This window comes from Thalassophryne amazonica, chromosome 18 (genome assembly GCF_902500255.1).
Source record: "Thalassophryne amazonica chromosome 18, fThaAma1.1, whole genome shotgun sequence".
Classification (NCBI taxonomy): Eukaryota; Metazoa; Chordata; class Actinopteri; order Batrachoidiformes; family Batrachoididae; genus Thalassophryne; species Thalassophryne amazonica.
Window position 1 is genome coordinate 3,418,180 of NC_047120.1, and position 13,773 is coordinate 3,431,952.

The 13,773-nt window shown below is 40.5% G+C and overlaps 1 long non-coding RNA gene across 1 annotated transcript; it reads right to left on the minus strand.

Moving 5' to 3' along the window:
* Window positions 1–7,376: 7,376 nt before the first annotated feature.
* On the minus strand, window positions 7,377–12,673 carry LOC117530245. The gene is made up of 2 exons (XR_004566254.1): window positions 12,480–12,673; window positions 7,377–7,513 (listed from the first exon to the last, which is right to left on the minus strand). It is a non-coding gene; the product is annotated as an uncharacterized LOC117530245 (long non-coding RNA).
* Between the last annotated feature and the right edge of the window lie 1,100 nt (window positions 12,674–13,773).

The window sequence follows — 13,773 nt, forward strand, 5'->3', positions numbered from 1 at the left end:
TCGGCTCAGATTCTATGGAGAGACATTCATACCAAAATGTCTGAAAGCTGCTTGGAGTGGAAAATTACCAAAGCTGAAAAATAAAACTCAAGATTTGTACGATGTGTAATGTATTTTTTTTTTTTTTTTTTTTTGAATTGATCTTATAAAATTGGTATCAAAAAAATGTATCATTCAGGAACCGGTATCGAAATTGGTACCGGTATCGAAAATTTTTGATTGATACTCAGCCCTATGTGCAAACTTCAAACTTTTTGGAAACACGAAGCCTTTCAACTGTAAACTAAATGTATCATCAGCGATGCTCACGCGCTGGACTTTAATAGAGACTTTTTCCCCTTTCAGTGGACAGAACCTCTGTTCAGCTGTCTTCCTCAGCTGCACGCTGAGCTGACGTTTCTAAGTATTTTACAGCCTTGGGACAGTGCACCGGCTAAAGTTTCACCAACAATAAAGTTATTTTTTCAGAAAATCCATGCTCGATGAACAGACAATTTGAACTCCATAGCTGGGCAGAAATTTGCCGCCAACCTCAGCTAGAACACTGCGGAAGAGAGCTCTCTCAAACAGCAGACAAAGCAGAGAGCAAACAGCAGTTGAGAGGATTCACATTGGCTCTTCTCTGGTATCGGAAAATGTTGCTGGTTGGATCGGTATTTTCTGATACGTGAATTATGTCGGTATCGGAAGCCGATCCCGATATCGGCTCAGTTACAACCTTAATCTCAGGGGAGCCATATGTGTCATCTAGTCTTTGCCAAACCATAGTGACACCTGCTGCTGGATTGTGGACATGAGCTAACCTGATATACGTGGCTTGAGGAGATGAGTTCGGGCTGAGCCACATCATTCGCAGGTCAAGTTCCTCTTAGGCTGTTAAGTTGAGGTCCCTAGTTGTGTCTTGAAATGACATTTTCCAGGTCCAGTAGTTTTCTGGATGGTCATCAGATTTTTAGTCATCCAGAGCTTACATTTCTCTCCTGGCAAGATGTTTGGTGAGATCAGTCATTTGTGTTGTTTCACATGGACAATTTCTAAGGCTGGTTATGTGAGTCATTGTGGAAGGAACATAAGGTGAGTAGTCTCTGTTTTGTGCGGCAGATGTTGCCTCATCTTTAATGAAGGGCTTAGACAGGCGGGTCTCCTGATTGGGAAGCAGATACCATTGAACTGGTTATGGCTGTACTCATTTTGTGTTTCTGGGTATTTGTGGGAGGTTGCTGTGAGACTGGAGCTTGTTGCTTGGTGTTTGGTGTCACGTAGTGGGCCTGCACATACCCACTGGTATGTTGAATACGATCCTCAGGAGAAATGTGGGCGTCGTCGAGAGGATCGGACTCCATTGCTGCTGCGGCCTCATAAACTGCTGTTTCTGCTGAGGCTGCTATAACACTCCTACTTTTAGGACATACAGATTTACCGCCAACTCCGCTTTACACTGTTCTGCTTCAGCTAACATTTTTTGATTTTCTGTCTCAATGTGGGCCTTTTCTTTCATCATTTCTGCTTCTAGAACTGCATACTTAACTTCTACCAGAATCGCCTTTGCTGTAGCCTTTGCCTTGGTAGCTGCTGCGTTGGCTGAGGACCTACTTGATCTCCCAGATGACTTGGAGACTGTGGCTTCAGAGCTGATCTCGAAATCTTTAAATGCTTGGTCCGTTTCATTTTGTTGCTCCATGTTGATCTTGTCTTGACCACAGTGTAGTCGACAGTGGATCTGGTCTTAGCCAGAAGTGTAAATGTCCTTTACACTTTCAGTTTATGTAAACACTTTCAGTTTATGTAAAACTAAAAAATAAACACAAGTTATGTATCAGTGTACATCTCATAAATACATAAAGCATTCAAAATAAATACATTAATTAAATGTAAATACACAAAGCGGATGTCAATTCAACAAAAACATGTAGCATTTTTAGTTTATACGGCTGCGTTTTTGTTAACACAGGCAACAGGAAAGTATTGACCACAATGCATTTTAATTGTAATAACCTAGCATTTACTCATAGCGAGTAGACGGCTAGCAACACGCAGAAGGTAAGTTGCAATGAATACAGCAATATTCATAAGTCTCTGACATACAAAAATATTTCTCTTTAAAACGTTTTATACCACAATATAACATTCTGTAACTTACAGACAAAGATACTCCAAGGCTTAAAACACAGATGAAACTGTCCGCGAACTACACTGTGGAGCGGCCAGGTTTGACAGAAGAAAAAGCAAAACCCTTCTCACTTCTGGTCACTAGGGGGCAGCGACAGAATAAAACAATACAAATACAGGCTTTTCTGTATGAGCATCTCCCTGAATAACAGTGCAACAGTGAATTAGATATTCTTTGATAACATTTTTAACAACTGTGCAACTTTTCTTTGTTTTTCCTGAACAATGCCAACATATTATAATTATGTTAGAAACTACCACACAACGCACATAGCAGCATTCAATAACTCATCTGTGCAGCATGATCATAACATTGATTATATTTTCCTCATTCTGTACATGACACAGCATGCACAAGACCAACAATGTTATCTGACTCATAAGTGCAACATAATCATTCACAGTGCACCGATTATATTTCCTTATCATGTACGTCACAACTTGAACAGCAACAGAAAATTACTTTTTTTTTTTAATCTGAGATGTTTTCCCATTTCTCCCACTCCTCACAGAATAATTGGTATCAATAAATAAAATGTGAAAAAAAACTGTCCCCACAAAAATGATCAAAACAATTTTTATCAAATAATTTGTGAAAATAAAAATATAAATTTATTTATGTGTATGTGTATATATAGTAAAACAGCGATGTTTCAGTTTTTGAGTACTGTCCACATAGATTTACCATAGAGTGCCATACTGTTTGTATTTCCTCGTAATTAAAAGTCCAAGACATATTCAGTGACTTAGAAATGTTCATGTATCCATCCCCTGACTTGTCTGAAGAAAACTGGCTATTTACAGGTATTACACCAAAGGGGCCCATGACTTACGCAACACATCATCTTGGCTTTTATATTTTTTTATTAATTTATATTAAATTGTAGACATTTGCTTTGAGATTGAGTTTAAGTAAGAGAGTTTTTGAAATTTTTATATTGAGAAGCCTTTACCTTTTGTATTTGAAATGGAAAAAATAATTTAAAATGCATGAAATACCAAGGGGCCGAATACTTTTGCAAGCCACTGTATTTGGGTTCATGACCATTTAGAGCCTTATATGTCAGCAGCAAGTCCTTGAAATCTGTTCTTCGAGTCACATGTAGCCAGTAAAGGGAAACCAGAACGACTGTGATCAAACCTGGTTTTAATCAAAACACTAGCAGCAATATTCAGTGCCATCTGTAGACATCTCAGTGTCTTGTGTGACAACCCAGAAAATAAAACATTACAATAGCCAATTCAAGACAAAGACTGAATTAAAATGTAAAACAAATCCTACCCCCCGCGACGCGAACCCGGAAAAGCAGTTAACAATGAGATGAAATGAACAAATCCTCCCGATGTACATTTTCACTTTATCAGCTCCATCAGTGCAACAACTTACTGTCATCAGGTCAAACTCACCACTCTGATACTTTATTTTAATGACAGCTGTTTTAACAGTTACTGTTAATTTAATTTGTTTCTTTACAGACATGCAGCCGTTGTTGGTGATTAAAGAAGAAACTGTCCCTGAACACCAGGAATGGAATCTGAGTGTTGACCAGGAGGACATTAAAGAAGAAGAGAAGCTGTGGATAAGTCAGCAGGGAGAGCAGCTTCAGCAGCTGGAGGAGGCAGATCTCACCAAGTTTGGTTTCACTGCCGTCCCTTTGAAGAGTGAAAATGATGATGAAAAACCAGAGTCATCACAGCTTCATCAAAGCCCAAGTGATGAGAGCACAGAGGCTGAGCCTGCAGCCAGCAGCTCATCTGTACACAGAACACTGACAGCAGAAGCTGATGGAGAGGACGATGGAGGACCACAACCAGACAGCAACTCAGGTCCAAACAGGCATTTACAACCAGATACCAGTGGCAGGAGTTCAGACAGTTCTGGAACTGAGACTGATGACAGTTATGACTGGAAACAGACCAGAAAACTTTGGTCAAGTTTTAACTGTCGAAAAAATATAAATATTGTTTGTTCAAGCAACACTTATGAGAAACAGTTTAAAGCCTCAAAACACATACAAGCATCTGATAACATGAACAACTTAGAGCAGCAAAAGGGGAGACAAGTAAGCAGAAAACCATTTAGCTGTTCTGATCAGAGGAAAAGACAAAAACAGAAGGGCACTCTGATCAAAGGAATGACGAATCAGATAGGACAAAAACAATTTGAGTGTTCTGAATGTGGTCGAAGATTTGGACTAAAGAGCGATCTGAAAGAACACATGATAATTCATAGAGGACAAAAACAATTTGACTGTTCTGAATGTGGTCGAAGATTTGGACAAAAGAGCTACCTGAAAAAACACATGATAATTCATACAGGACAAAAACAGTTTGAGTGTTCTGAATGTGGTAGACGTTTTGGACTAAAGAGCGATCTGAACAGACATATGGTAATTCATACAGGACAAAAACAATTTGTCTGTTCTGAATGTGGTCGAAGATTTGGTCTAAAGGGCAATCTGAGACAGCATATGATAATTCATAGAGGACAAAAACAATTTGGCTGTTCTGATTGTAGTCGAAGATTTGGACTAAAGAGCAACTTGAAACAACACATGCTAATTCATACAGGACAAAGCATCTGGTTACATGAACAACTCAGAGCAACAACAGGGCAGGTAAGCAAGCAGAAAACATTTAGCTGTTCTGATCAGAGCAAAAGACAGAAACAGAAGAGCACTCTGAACAAACTTATTAGAATTCAGACAAGACAAAAACCGTTTGTTCTGAGTGTGGTCAAAGATTTGGACTAAAGAGCGAACTGACAGACAGTAATTCATACAGGGCAACAAAAGGAGCAGCAAGCAAGAAAACCATTTAGCTGTTCTGATCATCAAAAAAGACAAACAGAAGGGCACTCTGAAGCCACACAGGGATAACTATAGAGCCTAGGGTGCAACTTTAGACCCCAGGTTTGGGGCCCATTGCATTCTACTAAAAACACATCAAAGATAAATGAAAAACCAAAGACAACTCTCACTCTGAAGCCACTGTCAGATCCCGTTATTTTTTTTAGATACACTGCACACGCTCACCCTCCGATGAGTGCGTTTGTGTACTAAACCAGCTCTCCGTCTCTGGGGTCCGACCTTCGTGTCTCCACGGGTATTACCCGGCAGGGCTGCACAAAGGCTGTTCAAGCTGGTGGCGAGGAGATTCGTCTAGCCGCTCACTGCCTCCATCCGGACGTCCACCCCGCTGACGCTGATCTCGCACCCCGGTCGAATAGCCTCCTCTGGAACCAGGATACGAGCCGGCCACGCCCGTTAACGGCAGCTCTCCTCTTATGGATCAGGGCTCTTGGAATGTTGCTAGATTTTGAATTTAGTGACTCGTACAGCGAGTCCCCAAGATGCGTTAATTTCATTAAAAACCAGACTAACCTTTTAGAGCACTTTTTGATGTTGTACACCCAATAAACTTTAACTTTTACACCTTAAGAAGCATCAATAATCCAATGTCCGAGCCTTAACGCTTTAACTGCATGCTTGGAAATTTATTGCAGGTTTTGCAAGTGCCGACAACATAATCAAAATAGGTTATATGATGATAATTTCACAACAGTAATTCAAGTATAATCAGAATAATGATTGGCAGAGATTTTTGTTTTTAATTCAATAATACTGTCTGATCTTACTTTGACTGGACTGGATTGATTTCTTAACAATTTTTCTAGGAGTGAGGAAGGAGGTTTTTGATGTTAAAGTCCCCAGCTCGATGAACTTGATTTCCTCTTCATCAGCTATTAGTTGTTAGCTGACCACGATCCTTGTGTGATGTTGTAATCCTTCAGGAAATTAATCCACATAAGAGTTTATTCCTTCTTCAATCAACCAAAAGTTGATCTAATCCATTCTGGTATGCTGTGATGTTCCTTGAGAGAGAAAACGTTGAAACTTCCCCACTCAGACTTAAGGCCAGTGATTATTTTCCAATGCTCTGCTACTCCGTGACTGGATGGCCTGAGTGGGAGTTGAAAACTCTCTCAAATGATCTCTTATGGCTCCAATCCTCTCACTCCACGATTCCAATTGCTGCTCACAAGATGGTCAAGTCTTGTGATCTCCTCGTAGCAGGGGAGAAGTGGCAACAGCACCTCTCCCTGGAAGAATAACCCCGTTTCCTGGTATTTCACAGTTTATATATGTGCTGATTCTTGTTGTATTTAGTTGAGCTTGGTTACCATGGGGACGCTGGTGACTCAAAACTTCCCCCCTTCTCCTTCCCTTACTGGAAGCCATCTGCGGCCCTTTGCCAGTAACTTATTTCTCAAGTTCCTCTTTTCTGTTAACACTTCAACTTTTCTGAGAATTCGTTTTTCTAAATCATGTCTTTAGAATCACATCAATCATATTCAATCATTTCATTACAACTCTCTTTCACATAAAAACAATTCATATGATCATATACAAACATTTTAATTCCTTATTATTCATTTTCATATTTTACCACATCTTAATCATTTGATCAGTTGTTTATCATCAGCTTCTCTTGCTCTGCTTGCGACATCACTTCCTCTTTTCTCCTGACTCTGCATTCTTTATGAAAAACAACTTCTTCACTTCCTTTTTTCTCTAACTCTGCACTCTTTATGAAAAATAACTCATATAATCATTCATTTCACTTATTTGTAACATACTTTTTCTAATCAACTCTTAATTTGTAACACATTAATACTTCACTTGATCATACTTGTCATTTTAGAATCATTCTTAGACATATTCCATCATCTTAACCACTGAGTTCATTCCGTGGGCCTCCCCATTTGTAATGGAAACGTCCGGTATGACCTCACTTACTCCGGGAAAGTACCAAACACTGTCCAGTTTATTCCAACAGCATGTATGTTAATCCCATGGCACGTACTATATTCCAAGATGAAAACAAGCTGAAAGCAAGCTTAAAGTCATCTTTCTTGACACCACACAGGACAACTATAGAGCCTAGGGTGCAACTTTAGACCCCGGGTTTGGGGCCCATTGCATTCTACTAAAAAGACATCAAAGATAAATGAAAAACCAAAGACAACTCTCCTGTAGAAGCACTCAGGTGGATAATCCACCAGATCAGTCTAGTTCTGATCCTGGACTCCATCAACAACAACATCAATGGGCCAAAAGAACCAAACAAAACTACACCACAGTAAACCATTGAAGAGAAGAAAAAGATCTTTCACTTCTTCACTTACTCAAGGCATGAGAAGTGGGGCAGGAGGACAAAAGCAGAATTTGAGGAGTGCATAAAAGAAGCAGATTTACCAACAGAAAAGAAAGAGGCCACCACAACTGCAAAACTACAGTCAATTGCCTCTCAAATCACAAAATATCTGACAGCAGAGGAAATACTATGGGGGGAGGTGATGGTCTAGTGGTTAAGACATTGGGCTTGAAACCAGAGGATCCTGGGTTCATATCCCAGCCTGACTGGAAAATCACTAAGGGCCCTTGGGCAAGGTCTTTATTCCCCTCTTGCTCCCGGTGTGTAGTGAGCGCCTTGTATGGCAGCACCCTGATATTGGGGTGAATGTGAGGCATTATTTGTAAAGCGCTTTGAGCGTCTGATTCAGATTGTTACCATCCAACAAAATTGGTTTGGTAAGCTCATTGGCTGCCTCTACTGGTGGTTGGCTCTCACTGCGGTATTGTATCACTTCCTGTTCCGGAGCACAGCGGTGTTTTTCTGTATCTGTTAGCTGTTTAATCTGCGCAGTTAGATTGATCTAGTTATCTAGATTACGATTTGTTTCCCAGTGTAATCTTTACGTGCCTTAACTAAAGCACTCCTTCTGCTGAATCACCTCTAAATTATTTACACATTATTCACTTTGCGTGTTTTTAGGAATCCGCTAGCTTAGCGTAGCTACTAGCTCTTAGCCGATTTAGCATGGCGGCTTCTCCTGTCTCTCCCGCACTTTTCTGCTCTGGGTGTGAAATGTTTAGTTATTCCTCGGCCTCCTTTAGCAGTAACGGTACTTGTAATAAATGTAGCTTATTCATAGCTTTGGAGGCCAGGCTGGGCGAATTGGAGACTCGGCTCCGCACCGTGGAAAATTCTGCAGCTAGCCAGGCCCCTGTCGTCGGTGCGGACCAAGGTAGCTTAGCCGCCGTTAGTTACCCCCTGGAAGATCCCGAGCAGCCGGGAAAGCAGGCTGACTGGGTGACTGAGGAGGAAGCGTAGTCCTAAACAGAAGCCCCGTGTACACCGCCAATCCGTTCACATTTATAACCGTTTTTCCCCACTCGACGACACACCCGGCGAGGATCAAACTTTGGGTATTGGCGACTCTGGTTTGAGAAATGTGAAGTTAGCGACACCAGCAACCATAGTCAATTGTCTTCCGGGGGCCAGAGCAGGCGACATTGAAGGAAATTTGAAACTGCTGGCTAAGGCTAAGCGTAAATTTGGTAAGATTGTAATTCACGTCGGCAGTAATGACACCCGGTTACGCCAATCGGAGGTCACTAAAATTAACATTAAATTGGTGTGTAACTTTGCAAAAACAATGTCGGACTCTGTAGTTTTCTCTGGGCCCCTCCCCAATCGGACCGGGAGTGACATGTTTAGCCGCATGTTCTCCTTGAATTGCTGGCTGTCTGAGTGGTGTCCAAAAAATGAGGTGGGCTTCACAGATAATTGGCAAAGCTTCTGGGGAAAACCTGGTCTTGTTAGGAGAGACGGCATCCATCCCACTTTGGATGGAGCAGCTCTCATTTCCAGAAATCTGGCCAATTTTCTTAAATCCTCCAAACCGTGACTATCCAGGGTTGGGACCAGGAAGCAGAGTTGTAGTCTTACACACCTCTCTGCAGCTTCTCTCCCCCTGCCATCCCCTCATTACCCCATCCCCGTAGAGACGGTGTCTGCTCCCAGACCACCAATAACCAGTAAAAATCTATTTAAGCATAAAAATTCAAAAAGAAAAAATAATATAGCACCTTCAACTGCACCACAGACTAAAACAGTTAAATGTGGTCTATTAAACATTAGGTCATTCTCTTCTAAGTCCCTGTTGGTAAATGATATAATAATTGATCAACATATTGATTTATTCTGCCTTACAGAAACCTGGTTACAGCAGGATGAATATGTTAGTTTAAATGAGTCAACACCCCCGAGTCACACTAACTGTCAGAATGCTCGTAGCACGGGCCGAGGCGGAGGATTAGCAGCAATCTTCCATTCCAGCTTATTAATTAATCAAAAACCCAGACAGAGCTTTAATTCATTTGAAAGCTTGACTCTTAGTCTTGTCCATCCAAATTGGAAGTCTCAAAAACCAGTTTTATTTGTTATTATCTATCGTCCACCTGGTCGTTACTGTGAGTTTCTCTGTGAATTTTCAGACCTTTTGTCTGACTTAGTGCTTAGCTCAGATAAGATAATTATAGTGGGCGATTTTAACATCCACACAGATGCTGAGAATGACAGCCTCAACACTGCATTTAATCTATTATTAGACTCTATTGGCTTTGCTCAAAAAGTAAATGAGTCCACCCACCACTTTAATCATATTTTAGATCTTGTTCTGACTTATGGTATGGAAATAGAAGACTTAACAGTATTCCCTGAAAACTCCCTTCTGTCTGATCATTTCTTAATAACATTTACATTTACTCTGATGGACTACCCAGCAGTGGGGAATAAGTTTCATTACACTCGAAGTCTTTCAGAAAGCGCTGTAACTAGGTTTAAGGATATGATTCCTTCTTTATGTTCTCTAATGCCATATACCAACACAGTGCAGAGTAGCTACCTAAACTCTGTAAGTGAGATAGAGTATCTCGTCAATAGTTTTACATCCTCATTGAAGACAACTTTGGATGCTGTAGCTCCTCTGAAAAAGAGAGCTTTAAATCAGAAGTGCCTGACTCCGTGGTATAACTCACAAACTCATAGCTTAAAGCAGATAACCCGTAAGTTGGAGAGGAAATGGCGTCTCACTAATTTAGAAGATCTTCACTTAGCCTGGAAAAAGAGTCTGTTGCTCTATAAAAAAAGCCCTCCGTAAAGCTAGGACATCTTTCTACTCATCACTAATTGAAGAAAATAAGAACCCCAGGTTTTTTTTCAGCACTGTAGCCAGGCTGACAAAGAGTCAGAGCTCTATTGTGCTGAGTATTCCATTAACTTTAACTAGTAATGACTTCATGACTTTCTTTGCTTACAAAATTTTAACTATTAGAGGAAAAAATTACTCATAACCATCCCAAAGACGTATCGTTATCTTTGGCTGCTTTCAGTGATGCCGGTATTTGGTTAGACTCTTTCTCTCCGATTGTTCTGTCTGAGTTATTTTCATTAGTTACTTCATCCAAACCATCAACATGTTTATTAGACCCCATTCCTACCAGGCTGCTCAAGGAAGCCCTACCATTATTTAATGCTTCGATCTTAAATATGATCAATCTATCTTTGTTAGTTGGCTATGTACCACAGGCTTTTAAGGTGGCAGTAATTAAACCATTACTTAAAAAGCCATCACTTGACCCAGCTATCTTAGCTAATTATAGGCCAATCTCTAACCTTCCTTTTCTCTCAAAAATTCTTGAAAGGGTAGTTGTAAAACAGCTAACTGATCATCTGCAGAGGAATAGTCTATTTGAAGAGTTTCAGTCAGGTTTTAGAATTCATCATAGTACAGAAACAGCATTAGTGAAGGTTACAAATGAACTTCTTATGGCCTCGGACAGTGGACTCAGCTCTGTGCTTGTTCTGTTAGACCTCAGTGCTGCTTTTGATACTGTTGACCATAAAAGTTTATTACAGAGATTAGAGCATGCCATAGGTATTAAAGGCACTGCGCTGCGGTGGTTTGAATCATATTTGTCTAATAGATTACAATTTGTTCATGTAAATGGGGAATCTTCTTCACAGACTAAAGTTAATTATGGAGTTCCACAAGGTTCTGTGCTAGGACCAATTTTATTCACTTTATACATGCTTCCCTTAGGCAGTATTATTAGACGGTATTGCTTAAATTTTCATTGTTACGCAGATGATACCCAGCTTTATCTATCCATGAAGCCAGAGGACACACACCAATTAGCTAAACTGCAGGATTGTCTTACAGACATAAAGACATGGATGACCTCTAATTTCCTGCTTTTAAACTCAGATAAAACTGAAGTTATTGTACTTGGCCCCACAAATCTTAGAAACATGGTGTCTAACCAGATCCTTACTCTGGATGGCATTACCCTGACCTCTAGTAATACTGTGAGAAATCTTGGAGTCATTTTTGATCAGGATATGTCATTCAAAGCGCATATTAAACAAATATGTAGGACTGCTTTTTTGCATTTACGCAATATCTCTAAAATCAGAAAGGTCTTGTCTCAGAGTGATGCTGAAAAACTAATTCATGCATTTATTTCCTCTAGGCTGGACTATTGTAATTCATTATTATCAGGTTGTTCTAAAAGTTCCCTAAAAAGCCTTCAGTTAATTCAAAATGCTGCAGCTAGAGTACTAACGGGGACTAGAAGGAGAGAGCATATCTCACCCATATTGGCCTCTCTTCATTGGCTTCCTGTTAATTCTAGAATAGAATTTAAAATTCTTCTTCTTACTTATAAGGTTTTGAATAATCAGGTCCCATCTTATCTTAGGGACCTCGTAGTACCATATCACCCCAATAGAGCGCTTCGCTCTCAGACTGCAGGCTTACTTGTAGTTCCTAGGGTTTGTAAGAGTAGAATGGGAGGCAGAGCCTTCAGCTTTCAGGCTCCTCTCCTGTGGAACCAGCTCCCAATTCAGATCAGGGAGACAGACACCCTCTCTACTTTTAAGATTAGGCTTAAAACTTTCCTTTTTTTTTTGCTAAAGCTTATAGTTAGGGCTGGATCAGGTGACCCTGAACCATCCCTTAGTTATGCTGCTATAGACGTAGACTGCTGGGGGGTTCCCATGATGCACTGTTTCTTTCTCTTTTTGCTCTGTATGCACCACTCTGCATTTAATCATTAGTGATCGATCTCTGCTCCCCTCCACAGCATGTCTTTTTCCTGGTTCTCTCCCTCAGCCCCAACCAGTCCCAGCAGAAGATTGCCCCTCCCTGAGCCTGGTTCTGCTGGAGGTTTCTTCCTGTTAAAAGGGAGTTTTTCCTTCCCACTGTAGCCAAGTGCTTGCTCACAGGGGGTCGTTTTGACCGTTGGGGTTTTACATAATTATTGTATGGCCTTGCCTTACAATATAAAGCGCCTTGGGGCAACTGTTTGTTGTGATTTGGCGCTATATAAAAAATTGATTGATTGATTGATTGATTGATGGAAAAGCGCTATATAAATGCAGTCCATTTATTTACCAAATACAAAAAAATAAAGGAAGGAGCCCAAAAAGAAGCCATAAAGCATCATCAGTTGATGGAGGAAGGGAAATAACTTGAGTTTGAAAGGAGTCAGTGGAAGAGGGAGAAAGAGTGGGTACTGCTGTGGGCAATGGAATATGCCAAAATAAAATACACCAACAGCCAGCTAGAAAGATGTGCAGAATGTCAAAGAATAGTCCACCACCACTGCCCAGTAAGAAAGGCATCCCAAGAAGATGACTCACCACCCAAAGACACAACTTTATCGCATAAAAACACTTCTCGGATGAAGAAATACAAGTGATGCAACACGAGGTTGGACAAATGGTCAGGGACGGCATCTGCCTTCTGACACAACCCATTGAACCACCAAGAAATGACTGTCCTCAGAAAACATACATCCAACAAAAAACACCAGACCAAGCCAGCCTCTCACACCAAAAAAAGTAGGAGTCAAACACAGTTCCAACACAATAGGAGCCAAGAAAATGGACATGAAAAAACATCCAAAACTGACTAAATTAAAGGAGAATGAAAAAAATTCAAAACTGTCCTACAAAAAGTTAACCTGGGACTGGCTAAACTGGTCCCAGAAGGAACCACATTGACAGATTTAAACTGTGTAAATTATGGAGCAGCATGGTACATACAAAGTAAAGTAGCCCCACATGATTTGGAGAGAAAAGGAACCACAATTAATCTTATGTGTGATTGATAGAGAGCTGGCTTCATGGCTGCTCTCAGGGTGCCTCTGTGCTGGGAGCTCTGTAGTAAACAAGCGCTTCCAGCAGGGGCAGAATGTTCAACAACGAAAGTGTGGTCTCATTGTTTGGGTCTGTTGTTACTTTTAATATTACTAGAAGCTATTGTGGCATTAAAACTTAAATTTGTTTTATTAGTAGTTGTAAATGTACCAGAGACAATATTGGAATTTATCTGTTATCGGTTATCTGTAACTTCTGATATATTTGTGGGTGGTTTATTGTTTTATCTTTATCAAAGATAACTTTCAGTTATCCGATTATCTGTTATCGAAGTTAATTTTTTGGTTATCTGTGCCCACCACTGCTGCTGCCTAGCAACAACGTACAAATGACTGACAGGAATCATAACTGATGCCATTTATGAACATCTGGACACTGGTGGCTACCTGGAAAATGAACAGAAAGGTTGTTCCAGAAGAAGATTAGGAGCTAAAGACCAGTTACTAATAGAAAAAGCTATCCTGGAGGATTGCAAAAAAAAAGGAGGAGGAACCTCAGCATGGCTTGGATTGATTACAAAAAGGCATTTGACAG